The sequence below is a fragment of the Lepidothrix coronata genome, unplaced genomic scaffold, assembly GCF_001604755.1.
Source record: "Lepidothrix coronata isolate B3197 unplaced genomic scaffold, Lepidothrix_coronata-1.0 Scaffold72, whole genome shotgun sequence".
NCBI classification, from domain to species: domain Eukaryota; kingdom Metazoa; phylum Chordata; class Aves; order Passeriformes; family Pipridae; genus Lepidothrix; species Lepidothrix coronata.
The window spans coordinates 3,968,568-3,984,233 of NW_016690252.1; positions in this window are offsets into that span (position 1 = coordinate 3,968,568).

The window sequence follows — 15,666 nt, forward strand, 5'->3', positions numbered from 1 at the left end:
ATCAGTCTGAAAACTATTTATTCCAACTATTTGGCAAATTATTGTATTAAAGAAACAGTCGCAATTAATTCATGGAGAAAAACCTTTAGGAAAAACATTACAAATAAGCTCAGAAGAGTATTTAAGCAGCTGACTTAAATGAGGTTTGGGGTTGTATCTGGCAGATTCAGTGTTTTAGCAGCTATGGATGTGTTACTCACTAGTAACATGTTGATATTTATTGAAGGGTGTGCTCGTGCTGTTCACTCGGGAGGTTGTCACTATTTCTGAAAGGGGAATCGAGCTCTGATTTTCCTTTAAAAAATCTCCTCATGTTTGTGTCTTATTACTTAGTAAGTTGTCTTTCCTTTCCCCCTTTTTTTTTTCTTTCTGAAATGTAAGCAAAGTCCATCTAGAACTCTCTTTTGCAGGCATGTTCCCACACTTGTGCTTTTGCGCTTCTGAACTCGGCTGAGTGCTGGTTGTACTTGCTGCTTCCTGTGCATCCACTTTATGTGCTATCTCTGCTGTCTAAGGAGGTCTGATACGGAGGTCATTATGACATCTCAGCTTGAGGGGCATTAAGGAATCCATTTTAAGTCAGTAAAGAACCTTTGTTATCATTGCTCTGCAGTATGATTAATAATTTTGAGGTTTCTTCTCCCCCACCTACGCCTTCCCATACGTTATGTTAGTACAAAACTTTGACCTTGCAGTGAAAGATAATAACAGAACATATCTGTGGTATCCATGTGATTAATACAGCAGCCCGTGAGTCACAAGGAGACTTATGGAATACAACTAAGATGCTTGAATACATCAATGATCTCTTCGCGTTGTTCACCTTCTTACTAAATAATTTATCAGCTTAATGATAATGACATTCAAATATCATAATTACAGCCAACTCTTTAAAAAACATCAATTCAAAAGCTGAAAATGTAGCCATTCTTTCTTTTCCCCCTCCCTCCACACTTTCTACCATTAGCTATTAATGCCAAAATATGGTCTTTATTCATTCTACTGACATAATATAAAACCAACGTAGATTTCCCATTTTTCATAAAATTTCCATTCGCACTATTAGTTTCACTGATAGCAGGCTGGGAAATGTTGTTAGGCTACAAGATGGACGACACTGCAAAACCTCAGCATGTTAAGAAGCCATAAAATTTTATTCAGTTCATTTACTGCTACAGTCCAGTAACCCTATAGTAACAGTGTGCTATTTTTATTGTGTATTTATTTAAAGCTTGAATATTCCCTCTACTGGGCCATCTAACCAAATTACTCTGGTTTCCTGATGAACTCTGTTGTAGAAAATCGAGGGTGTGCATTTGACCCACAAGTCCTCTTTCTTTCAGGTATTCTTGGGAGAATAGTCTGTTGTTTCATAAAAGATGAGTTATAACGAAAAGTAAAAAAAAAGTACAAAGCCACAAGCTATGAATGAAAAAAGTTTGCCCTGAGGAAGGATGTAGGAGTAGGATCACAGGATCTGTAAAAGAAAAATTAAAATTTTTATGGAGATGTGTAGAGACAATATTCTCACAAAGGATCTCCACACATTTATAGTGGTATCTTGAAGACATTTTAGCAAGTGTAAAGACACCATCCTCTCACTAGATACAGGTTTCTATCCAAAAAATAAATTAGTTTAAATCCTGTAATTTCAGGTAGCTCCTGAAAACTAAGTATTAATAACAAAATTTGTTTATTATATATGGTAGCTCAAGTAAATGGTCTAAATAGAAGGAAAAGAAACAACAGAAAAAACAAAACCAAACCCCAAACAGTTGAATCCTATCATTTAAAACCAGCCTGTCTGCAAATCACTCCTTTTTGTTTCTTTTACTTTATTTACTCATTTGCTTATTTATTTATCCATTTAATTATTTATTTAATGGCTTCACTGTAAAACCTTTTGTGAACAAAAAAGGCCAAATAACTTTTCAACATTTTGTTGGAGGTTCCTGTTCTTTAAGTCTTGCAAAATAACTGCCAGGTTTAAGGCAGGCAAATGTGGTAAACGGCTGGGAGAGCCCAAGGCAAGTGTGCAATGACTGGAAGTGGCACAGTGAGAGGTAGTACTGAGATGAAACCTACCTAGCATTGGTGACTTTCCTGTGGAAGATCACAACAGATAGAAGCACCGGATTTTTCTCTAGTTCATTAAAAAAATTGAAAACTGTTGTGTAAAATTTTGCATAAAAGGTTACTTATTCAACAAACCCATGTCAGAGAGACCTATACTATTGTCCACATGTGCTACCAATTGACTTTGGGTGGGAATGTTGATCTGTTGGAGGGTGGGAAAGCTCTGCAGAGGGATCTGGACAGATTGGATTGAAGTTACAATGGTATGAGTTTCAACAAGGCCAAGTGCCAGGTCCTCCTACACTTTAGCCACAACAGTCCCATGCAGTGCTCCAGGCTGGTGGCTGGAAAGTGGCCCAGAGGGAAAGGACCTTTGGGTGCTGGTTGACAGCGACTGAACATGAGCTCAGGTGTGCCCAGATGGGTGAGAAGGCCAATGGCACCTGGTCTGTGTCAGCAATAGTGTGGGCAGCAGGACCAGGGCAGTGACTGTCCCTCTGTACTGGGCACTGGTGAGGCCACACGTCGAGTTCTGTGTGCAGTTCTGGGCCCCCAACAACCAGAAAGACATTGAGGTGCTGAAGCAAGTCCAGAGAAGGGCAGCAGAGCTGGTAAAGGATTTGTAAAGTCATATTAGGAGAGACTGAGGGAGCTGGGCGTGTTTAGCCTGGAGAAAAGGGGGCTCGGAGAGGACTGTCTCACTCTACAACTGCCTGGAAGGAGGTTGCAGCAAAATGAGGGTTGGGCTCTTCTCCCAGGCAACCAGCAACAGGACAAGAGGAAATCACCTCAGGCTACACCAGGGGAGGTTCATGTTGGACATAGGAAGAATTTCTTCACAGAAAGGTTTGCTAAGCACTGGAACAGGCTGCCCAGGGAGGTGGTGGAGGTGTTTAAAAAATGGCTGGACATGGCACTTAGTGCCATGGTCTAGTTGGAAAGGTGTTGTTCAGTCATAGGTTGGACTCGATGATCATGGAGGTCTTTTCCAAACTAAATGATTCTGTAGTTCTGTGATTCTGTGACTAATCAGGCCATGGCAAAAGCCATAAACCCCATTCTGCAATCACCCATGCTATTAAATAATTGGGTGAGTCTGAGCTTAGTTCATCTACTGCTCTGTCAGATCTCATTCTGACACAGTCTGGGGTTAATATAGTTTGGGGCTAGTGGGTACTGTGTAGGCAGCTGATTTTTTTTTAAGACATAAATTATTGTCTGTAAGTCCAAGCTGGGTTGGACCAGAAAGTGTTTCACTTCTGATTTCATTTACTAGCAAAGCTGTAGATTCTATTTGCTAATATGTTTAAAGGACATATTAGCGGGGTGCCTATTGATTTGGGTCGCTAACATCATATTAGTGAAGTGTGGAGAAAGCTGCACAATAGAGGCTGCCCTTGTTAACATAGGTGAGATCCTCCTTAGAGGCAGCCATGTAAAAACAGAGTGTCTAAGTTATTTTATCTAGGCTCCCTATTCAACCCCAACGAGTCATATCTAGAGAGAAATTCATTTCAGCAATTATTCATTTATTTTGGAACAGGGTAAATTGTCCTTGGAAACTGCTTCATGTCTCTTTCTGCCGATTGCAAGACAGAACCTTGATGACTATTTGAAACTGGATGCTTAGCTTCCAGATGGCTATATTTACATGAAGTGATCTTAATGCATGATTAGAAGTTGCCAACTACACTTAAGTAATGAGGAAAAAAATCTATTTAACATAGAATAAAGTAGATGTTCATAAATTAATTATGAGAATCTCATAAGGACCAGGCACAACTGTGCCTACCAAGACAAATTAGCTGAAAAAGGTTGCAAGCTGCCTTTTAAAAATTCCTGCTTGTGTGAACAAGTAGGGTCTGGCCTAAGATGATGATAACAACATAGTGTACTCAATCTGTGATTTAGGAAGTTGCAATATCAATGATGACTGGAAATTGAACATACAGCAGAGGATAAGTAACTTCATACTTTGAACATATCTTTCCATAGGCACCTGCAACCTAAGTCAGAAACTAGAGGAAGGGTCAGATCGTTTGTATGGACATTCTTATGCACACTCCCCCATATGTTTAAAAAAAAAAAAAAAAGGCAACACAAAACAACACCCCCATAACACCCTAAAGAAACTTTTCCTAGTTCTCCAGCTTGAGAATTTTCTCTTCCATGGCACAAAAGCCATAAATTCCTTCCAGAAGCTGAAATGAAGTATATTTTTTATAAAGATATCAGATTTTTTTCTAACAGTTTCCAGCAATAGTGTGTCCACTGCCATTTCTTGTGAACTTTTCTACCTTTTGTGATGTTCAGAAAATAATGCCTATTTTTCAGAAGGTTGTGACATTTTAACATGGATCTAGATTTCAAATCAAGACACAAAGAAGAAGAGAAGTCTTGTCTCTGAACACATTTTAAGAAATAAAGGATCAAAATGTTGAGGTTTAACACTGAGTAATGTATTTTATTTAGAAGCATCATAGAAGCATAATCAAAAATAGGTACAAAATTTTAGACTAAGGGTATATAACAGTTAATTTAGAATGTTATAAATATTAAATCTAATAGAGAAGAACTTCCAAAGGCGATGTAAAATAGAATATTTTTTCTTTTTCAAAATGAGACAATTTAAGATTATAAAGCCAAATTAAATTCAAAATGATTCAAAAAGATGTTTTCTTTGTGGCAAAAACTCTTTGGAATGACATAGTCCTGCAGCATTTCAGTTCGACTGTTTCAGCATTTTCTCATCTAGTATTATCATGTCTTTTTTTTTGTCTGTGCTACTGATGTTCCTAAGATTTTTAATAGTGTTATGAATATTTTTGGTGACATACTGTACCCTGAAAACCTTTTCAATACTTTATTCTAAGCATGAGATTTCTTGTGGTGAATATGAGCTTCTTTTTGGGGTGAAGAGGACATGATTTTACAAAGAAGCAGAAAAAGAGAAGCAAAATAATAGTAATAGTAAGAAATAAAGTATAAAATCATCAGCAGTAGTTTAATTCTCTTGAACCCTGAATTGTATCTTTAATAAAAACTGGAGATTCACTTTTGCTACAGCTGGGAAAATGATGATTACACCCAGTATTATGAAGATACTGCTTTCTACTAGTAATGGAATGAATTGAAGAGATAAAAGCATATAAAGCTTGTGTCCCCCTACCCCCAGGCCACAATAGAAAGGGAGCAAGATGTGTCCATTTACATTAAGGTAAAAGGTTTTGAATGTATTTATTCCAAAGATCTGTGTTAAAGACTAAGAGGTCATGAAGAATATGCCAGAGACATTTCCCAAGGGACAGGGAACATACATTAAAATGAAAAGAGAAACATGTACAAATTAATCAAACAGTGACTATGGGTGCTTTCAGCATCTTTAACACTGGTTGGGGAACATTTAAGAATCGATATGTGTAGTAAACAACAGCCTCTCATAGCAAAATGTCACACACGCTTCCCAGAATGGCTAATATCAAGTTCCCAACTATTCTACTGACCAAAGCAAAATGAAGCAAATTCAAGTAAGTAAACCAAACTGTGTGATTAACTGGGATTAGATGCAGCATTTTTGAAAGGGATGGTTTCCCCAATTAAGAGCAGGGCCCTGCTTTTCACAAGAAGGTAATGTCAGACACCTTTTAGTGCAGCGCTCTCAGACAAAAGAGCTTCATGGAATTCTGAGGAATGAATATGCTGCCTGTGAAGTCTGAAATGTTATACTACAGTGAAAAGGCAGTACCAGTGTGAAATGAGAAAACCCCAGATTTCCCTTTTGACTGGTAATTTAAGAGATAAATAAGGAAAACAAGGATTAGAACACAGACCTCCTTTCTCTCAGTGGAGTATCAGAGGCATTAGGCTTCCAAATTATGTTTTCTTTTTCATGCTCTCTCCCTATGAATATTGATGAGCCAGTGTGTAGCCAGGAATGCCTTAATGGGAGTCACGACTTTACGTATTTTTAGGGTATAGGGCTTGTCCTTGAGTAACAGAAGATGCAGAATTAAACCCATTCAGGCTCAGGAAGGATGATTCTTAAGTAAATGCTTTAAGCACCAGGTTATAGAGAAGGAAACATGAAAACTAGGAATAAATCAAAAACGTTGCAGAAAATTTTACCTCTTGTCTTTTAACAAAATTCCCAGACCTACGTGGTATTCATCTTTCTAAGTGCTGGTTTAAACAATGAAATGTGGCATGTAATGTCCCAGTAAAAATCCTTTATGTATGAAAACTGAATGCACCATGATATTCAATACTTGTTCTCACTAAATATCTAGGAAGACAGGTGGCAAATGTTTACTCTGATCTTACATCAGTTTAAGAAAAGTAAAACACAGAATGGAAGTATATATCTATCAAAGCCATAATAGAAAAAAACATGATGGGGATTTTGGAACAAAGAAGTATAAACATTCCGCAAACTTATAATACAGTAAGGGAAAAATAAAAAAAGTCAGAAAACTATAAAGAAAAGAGGACAAGTGCAAGCCTCAGAAGAGCCTTTTACAAATCAACATATCCAAGATACATTTCAGGGAAAAATAAAATACAACAAAACCTTAAGACTATTATTCAAAAAGAAGACTCTTTGCCCCAAGGCTGTAGCTGAGGCTGGGGCTCATCAACCCTTGCTCCCTGCTGACTTAAAAAAAAGAATTTCAAATAAGAGAGTTCGAAGAACAAAAGATGTGAATCTCAAAGCAGCTAATGAAAGGAAGAGCAAGCTCCACCTCCCACCCTGAGCTAACTCAAGAAATAGAAAAAATGTATGAGCACAGCAGAGCTTTTTTTCCCCCTTTTCTTTTGCAAACTCTTGAGAGGAAAGAAAAAAAAAAATAAGTAGAGACAGAACATTCCTGAATGGAAACTTCAAACATGTAAAGTCAAAAATAAAGCTTTAATAGGCAGAGAAAGTCTCCTTGAATATATCCTTCTATGCATGCATGTGTGCAAGCTCTCCTCTTTTTCATCTCTAAAGGTATTTCAAGACATAGTTTCTGAAAGAAAAAATTAAAGAAACTTTACTCACACTTCTGCTTCTGTACCTCTTTTTTGTCACCAAATTTTCCTTATACCAAAGTCCTCATTACTTATTTTTTTCAGACAATGTCCCAATGAACGCTGAAGTCTTTTTAGGTTACATGGAGTTCTTACAGCTCCACTTCAATACCAGGCTGTTTGGGTATTTTTTCCAACTGCTTTTACTTTAAGAAATATTGTTTTCATCCGTAGACTTTTATCTTAGTTAGCCAGGAATATACCATCCCATATTCACTATGATAATGAATTACAGTGTAGAGTGATCAAATCAAATGTTTTCAGACACTATCAAAGCTTATTTTTTGATCCAAGTGAATTTTAACAGCAGTGCTTTATGAGAAAGTCTGTCCTTCAGAAAGTTACTGAGGAAAACCAACAAATATTTTACTTAAGAAAGCAAATATTTTACTTAAGAAAAATTTTAAGTCATGATAAACAAGAAATGTCACTTTGGTGTACTTGTTTTTTTTTTTTTTGGTATTTTCTTCTGTATTTCACAAGTTTATTTTTTAAATGTGCTTTTTTATTATTTTAATTGAAAACAGTGTCTTTGACAGCATAAAACTCTTTAACTAATACTGAAATGAGAATAAAACTTTGGAGAGCTATCGCATGAACAAATGAGGTTTAATACTCTTTTGAGAGGCTGTAGAGGCACAACCCTCACACTATGCCCAATGATATGATAGATATGTGACAGTTCAGAGACCAGGAATGAACAAACAGACCATTCCTAACTCTGGTCTGACTTTAAATCAGCTGAGGAGCTGGCAGAAAGATAACCGACAAAAGACTTTAGTACTTTGACATTCTTAGATATGCCTGTGCTGTATAAGCCAAGGTACAACTCAAGATGCCACACCTTTTATCCTTATAAATCCTTATTATTTTCAACAATATCCTGATAGTGTAATGGGATGCAGGATTCTTGCTTGCCTTGCTTCACCTCTTTCTCATTAATGCCCACATCTCCCTTGGATGAAAAGTTGTGTGCCCAACAGTAAGGTACAAAACATTTGTTAGAGAACATTTCCCGTACAACACAGAGCCAGGTAACACGACACACAGTCAGTTAAAACTCTGACATCTCCAGGAAACAGCTACTACTGTTTCTTCACCTCCCGGCAGACTCCTCTGTTCCATAGGAGCTCAAGCTCATCTTTCCATTCAAATCCTTCAGCTAATTAAGAAAATCAGGTGAAAGGTGGGCCTTACACAATACCAATGTCTCACTGGAGATATTCCAGAACGATCTGGACACAATCCTGTACAACATGCTCTGGGACGACCCTGCTTGAGCTGGGAGGTTGGACCAGATAACCACTGTGGTTCCTTCCGGCCTCAGTCATGCTGTGATCCTGTGATATCAGCGGAGCAGTTTAGTTCTAAAAGCCTTCTTGATGAGTTATGCTGAAAGCTGGGAGAAGGCAGACCAAACAACTGTGAGAGAAGTGAAAACACAAAATTTCATCACCGTGGAATTACCAGGTGCAAGTGTGTGTTCCCAGGGTGTTGGTCACTTTTAACAAACCTAGAAACTAATGCAATGTTTGCTGAGAGGACTGTTAGAAGATTCTTTGTGTTGCCTGTCTTTGTTACCTAGTTTCTACCCCAGAGCAAACTGCATTTGCAGAATATCATGTCTTCATTTGCCTATGCATAATCAGTGAAACCTAAAAAGAGGTCTGAGTGTTCAAATTCTATGGCAATGGTATGGCAAATCAGTGCATCCTATCAACAAAGCAATTATTGCCTTAGAGAATGCAGATACAACAACCTTGATTTGCTGTGTATCTCCAGTCAAACCACAGAGGCAACTGCAAACAAAACTTTAAATATAATAAGGGTCAATTCAACACTCTTCAGTATTGCACCTACTTTTGTCACACAGTGGCATTTGACAACATGATAACCCCATCACTTTGATTTCCCAAGGAGAACGAACACAGGAAGTGAAAAAAGCTTTTCTGAATTCCCTGTAGCTCATACTTGATCGAAGAACTCCTGATAAAAGACTGAAAAATTGTTTAAAATACATAATAAAAACCTATTTCAACTACCATAAAAGTTATTACTATGAACACAGCAATCATCTTCAATATGATGTAAGTTTTCTGAAACTACAAAAGGTTTCTTATCAGACTCTTTCCTCTTTAAGAGAATGCTAGGTATGTTTTTGTTTTGTTTTGTTTTAAATTTTATTGTCAGCAAAAGTATCATAGGAAATCTGTGAATGCATGACAAAACCCAAGATGTATTCAGTGATTCAACCAATGAATTATTTAAGCCTAGGGAAGAAACTGTTTTTTTTTTCCCAGTCCCACTCTTGCTGAGGATAGTTGTAGGCAGCATACTATTATCTATACCTTTACTATGCAATATGCAGAAACTTGGGTATGCAACTTATTTTCACATCACTGTTGTCAATGATCAAAAAAGATCCTTTCTTTCTTATGACTCTTGGCATGGCTGCTGGGAAATGAAAGTTAAAAATGCTTGAATAAATAGAATGTAGAAGATTTATTCAACAATTGAATTATTTAAATCTACATAAGGAATGAGACCTGTAAGGCAAAACTTCTGTTTGCAATTCTCCAGGCTTTTTGGAGCTTATTTGATATATAATTTCCTTAACTGCTTACTGTGGTGTTTGAATCTTATTATTTATTTTTCCTGAAATTACTACAGTAAGATGACTGCTGGAGAAAAATCTACACTGAGACAGGTTTTGCTGATCAATTAAAGCCCCATTTTCTCTCAGCTTCATAAGTGTAAATCAGAAATAACTATTGACTACAGCATTTGCAGTGAAGTTACTCTAGATTTACCGACATAAGTGAAAGCTGAATGGAGTCCCTGAGGTTCTTTTTGCTCAGGTAGTAATATTAGATCTACTGAAGTGCCAAATGGATGTTTGCCAATGTTTGAATTCTGTTGTTTCGTTTTGTCCTTCACAGTAATCTTAAAATTTGTGAGTATTGTTTTCCTCAAGGGGGGCAAAAGAGATGGTAAAAGAACTGTAAATAAAAATGCATTGTCTGGTTCTGTGCACCAGTTATTCCTTCTTAAGTTGTTGCATGATTTTACTTCTGTAGATCAAAGTTGCAGGAAGAAAGGAGAAAACATGAGTCAGAATTACTTGAAGTTAAAAGGCTTATAACTGTGGGATAGCTCTGGTTGTGACTCACCATATTTCACCTAATTTCACCTTGTCTACCTCTGCCTTGGTTTCTCCATCTAAAAAACTGATATAAAAATATAGAATTTACATTAATGATTCTTTATGACTGCTTTGTGAAGACATTGGTTTTGCAAAATGCTCAAAATATACAGCCTTCTAGGAGATACAGCTTTCTCCACTTTTTCAGGGGAGATACGGTGAATTGTGTTGCTGTTGTTTTAAGGAGAAATTAATATTTTTTTTAATGACTCAGATAATAAGCCAGTCTGCAAATAATGAGGATTCAGAAGAAGATATCTTGATCTGGGATTCATTTCGTAGTAATTCCTTGAAAACAAAAAAAGACTCTAGTTCAGCTGTGTGATAAACTTGAATGCCTAGCATATACTTATTTCTAGCGCAATGTGCAGACAAAATGCCACAGCATTGCATTCAACATTGCCATTTAACTATACACACAATGTAAAGTCAGCTAAAAGTAATAGGGAAAGCAGAGAACAGTACAAAGACTTAAAGCAAGATACTTGATGGTAGACCACAGTAGTTAATTTGTACAGAACAGGCTTGTTCAGGTTTTTTTGTATAATATAATGCCTCACAGAATTGTTGGTGAAGACAACAGGTCTCATTAGAGGAATACAAAAATTCTGTTATTTGATTTCTTTCTTTTTTTTTTTTTTTTTTTTTTTTTTTTTTTTTTAAGAAGAACTGATACAAGTTTTCTGTGGCTTGAGTAGCATTATGAATGTGGTAACCAGTCTGGAAGACTGATCCCACTTGGCACTTTTAATGAAAAGAAACAAAATCAAACCTGTTTAGGATTATTTGGATGATTTCTGATACATGTGATCATTAGTATGTTTTGTTGTTCTTTTTTGGAGCGGGCAGGTGGATTATAGGAAACAAGAAAATTAGTTCCTTCTGTTCTTGATAGGAAAGTAAGAATTGTCCACCAGATTTTAAGAGAAATCTGAAGATACACCTTCATATTTTAATAGAATCATGGAATGGTTTGGATTGTAAGAGACCTTAAAGACCATCCAGTTATTATACCTCTCTGCCATAGGCAAGGACACCTTCCAGTAGATCAGTTTGCTCAAAGCCCCATCCAACCTGGCCTTGAACACTCTCAGGGATGGGGCAGCCACAGCTTCTCTGGGCAACCTGTGCCAGGGCCTCACCACCCTTATAGTGAAGAATTTCTTCCTAATATCTAATCTAAACTACCCTCATCTTGTCTTGGGCATGAACACCAGAGTTTTCATGCACCATTAAATATGAGCAAAAACCTTTCCAGGACCAGGACCCTGTGTAACCTTTTTGACCATGGCTTCAGAGTCTGCAGTGACTGACACAAATTAGCCTTTTGTGATCTGTCTTCATCAAAGAAACTATGCAGACAGGGACTCTAAGTTCAGTGGAGGAATAAATGCATCCTGCTAAGATTCATCAAACTAAGATATACAACCTTGCCTATTACAGAGCTCTGCAGATTGAGCTAAATGGATAGACAGAAATGTAAGCAGTATCCATGCATATTTATCAAAACTGGGCTTTTGTGTGTGAAAATAATTATTTTGACAGAAGTGATGATGTTTTCCTTAGTCAAGGATTAAATTCAGGTCTCAGAGAATCACACTGACCTAGATAATAGCTGAGATGTCAGGATATGTGCAAGGGAGATAGAAAAGCAGTTATAGGTCATTGATATCAATGTTGTTGGATTTTTTTTCTGCCTAGACCCTAAGAAATCAAACAGATCAAATTCTGATTCTGCATCAGAACAAAAACCAATTTTTGAACAACCTTTTTTTTCCTTCCATAAAATGGAAATACTGTTTTCGAGACAGCCCTAATGAGCTGTCATAATAACAACAAATTATATGCTCATGAGGTTTTCTGCACAATATTGTAACATAAAAAGTTGTATATCATATTCAAAGAGCATCTTAAGTTTGGACATGTATCCACTTACTTCAGTTAAGTTTCTGAATATGTGCATGACATAAATGAAGGAAGAGTAAGACAGTTTTTCCCATGCTTGTTTATCCAAAGCAAGCTTAGAATAAATGATCTGTTTCAGGTTTGCAGTAGAATTAGTCAGAAAAATTGGTTGTTTTTAATAAGGATGGGTATAGATACTAGATAATGATAACAAAAATGAGCTTGCATATCTACAGCAGTTTCCTAAAAAACCCCAACTTAACATTGTGAAATGGCAAAACCATAATTTTTTTAGTATTACTTTCTGCTGAACTACCCTTCACACTCAGTGTTTGGCTTTAGTCTGCTTTTGATTTCAACAAGCTGGTTGGTGGTGCTTGCATTCATTGAATTGATAGCATAACGTTCAGATAGTTCTTCTAACCACATAACAACTTTCTCTCAGGAAAAGAGAGAATGTTCTAAAACTCAAGAGAAGAGGAACTTAGAATGAAGGAGCTAACTGGTACAAGGAGTCTTCTTGTAGGTCTGTGGAACAACAACAACAAAAGGGAATAGAAAAAATAATATTGGCAGAATTAAATAAATAGCAATAATTAAGAATGACCAAAATATCCTGAAAATGTTCATTAATTGGGGGTAATAATTTATGATGGATTCAAATCTCCAAAAATTGAAATTTTTAGGTTTTTTTTTTTATCAGTTTTGAGAAACTCAGACAGAAATAGTTATGTAATTAAGTTACTGAGGTGGCAATCAGGAAGCTTCAAATTATTTATTGTCTCGGTCAGATTAAAGAGAAAATCCCTTAGAAATTGGGATTTAAAGGCCCTGATGTCAAAACAAAGAGAGCAATATTTCTCTCCCCACCCCTTATTTCCAATCCTGTTCCTTTAAATTATGTTCATGGGGTACATAAAGCAACTAGAAAAAGATTATTCAGTACCTCTAAGACCTAAGATGGGAACAGGGGCTAGTCAAGTTTCGTTTATTGTTAATACAGAAGGCAAAAATTTTACTGGAGAAAATTGAAACTGTCTTATGCACATGTGAAGACTGACATGTTTGTCTTTAAAAATGTCAAGACCTGCAACTTGCCAGCCTAGTTATGTTCCTTGGAATAGCCCATTACATACAATTTCTGCTGTGACTATTAGGAGGTAACAGCCTTTGTACTGACCTGGTCATGCAGGGTCTTAGAACTATTTCGGGCTTGTATCAGCTTGACATGATCTCAGCATGATCTGGCTGTTTACAAAGGTCTTTTGGTAAGCGTCTATTACCTAAATTGTTTCAGCTTAGTTCTTATAATACTTTATAAGGTGAAGTTCTGACAACCTCTGAAATCACTAAGTAACTAACATTAATCCTTTATGTTAGTTGGGCTGAGGAAACTTAATGCATAACTTCAGCTAATAGTCAATATAAGATTTAAATCTGGTAGAAGCCAATAAAGAAAAAGCAAGAAGGAAACTACTAGAAAACCTATAAAAACATCCACAAGAAAACCCAAAATGAAAAAAAAAAGATGAAGTCAGAGTCATCATCCTCTGGTTTACTGTTTTTTTTTAAGAACTTTATGAATTGGCAACCCCATAAACTGCTATTATTCAGTAAAATTAAACGGGTTGATTTTACAAGAATATCTGAGGGTAAACGAAGGAATGGATTAGAAACTGTTTGTTTCTAACAGAAGTTTGTGTTTATCAGTCATAACAACATTATGAAACAGAAATATTTCAGTCAATCTCATTGGAATAAAATCAACTGCTATATTTTGATAAGACCGGGCTTGACTTAAACTAATGATAAATCCTTAGCAGCACAAGGTTTTATCTATTTTGGCCATAACAAAATTTTTGTGTAACACTAGGGAAACCATGAAGCAGATTTTCCTTGAGCCTTGTCCAGATATAAAAATGATAAGAGTGTGAACTGACCAGCCTGGATTTACAATAGCAAAGTTGTGCCTAATAGTCTAGAACACCTTTATGATGAGATGACTGGATCAGTAGATAGTGGAGAGCAGTAGAAATAGTTTAACTTATCTTTAGCAAGTATTTTTGGATGTCTTTCTGCAGTGTCCTTGCAGTAAAATTAGGGAAAAAATATGAATTTATATTCAAAGTCTGCCTAAGCTGTAACTTTGAAGTTGACTCCCCCCACCACCTCTGAGCAAGTGTCACAATAGATGACCTCCAGAGGTCGCTTTCAGCCTAAATTATTGCACAATTTTATGAATGCACCATACTCAATACATTCAGTAGAATGGTTGCTTAAGCACTCCTTGAGGAAATCTAAGTCTCAAATGGCTTTGAGCCTAGCAAAAATTTGGAGATCATTCCAATGAACAAATTGATTTGCATGGACAGAAATTAATTTCCAATTCAGCATAGCAGCACAATCATAGATCCACATCCCCAAGTAATTATACAAAGCTTATTTCCCTTCTCCCTTCAGGAAATGAATGCATGACTCCTAACTGTCTAACAATGAAAGCATTTTCTAAGTGAACACTGATTCTTACTTGCTTGGGAACTCAGAGTCACCTTCACTAGACCCCAGCTGTCTCAAATTCAAGAACAGAGGTTTGTTTTGTCTTGTTTTCCCGGCCACAGTAAAATACAAATTTGACAGCAATAATAAGATCCAAATGCTCATAAGTAAATGGCAGCTTAAACAAAGACAGTTGGGCAGTAATTGTTTCTGTGTTTTCAGTTGCTTCCATTTCAAGCTTTGTCATTGACTTTATTGGTGCATGTTCTGTCCTGGCTAAGATTTTGGTTAGACATGCCAAGAAAAATAATTTAGAATTTTGCAGTCTAAGCAGTTCACAGCACTCTTTTACCTGCACTATTTTCCAAGTATTTTTTATGTCCCTCTTCACTGAATAGGAAACCTGAATTCTGCACTCATACTGAATGTTTCCTTCCTGAGCACTGTGAGCAAAGGCTTTTTAATAGTGACATTGACTAAGAGGTGAGAAACGAATACCAAGAACACCTGAAAAATGGCTGAAACTTGTAAGGCAAAATTTATTTTTGGCACTGTGGTCTGATCGGAATACCCCTTATCTACAACTTGGTAGAGCTGCAAATTCTGTAATAATTTAATGAATTGAAAAGTTCTAGTGAGCTCAACAGACCAGGTCCTCGAGGTACTTAAGTTTGGGTGGAAGGATGCTACACAAAGGCCAATATAATCACCAACAAATCCTTATCTGCAGCTGAGCATAATCTTTGGGAATGATGAGGGCTTATATTGTCTGGTGACAAGAGATGGGACTCACCTCTACTTTTAGCTGTCTCGAAGTTAGGTGTCCAGTTAAAACTATTCCCTTAGACTGTCCACAGTTAATGGATAGATGTAGCTAAGATGAATCACTTTCTGTATATCTCCCTCTTAAATGCCCATCA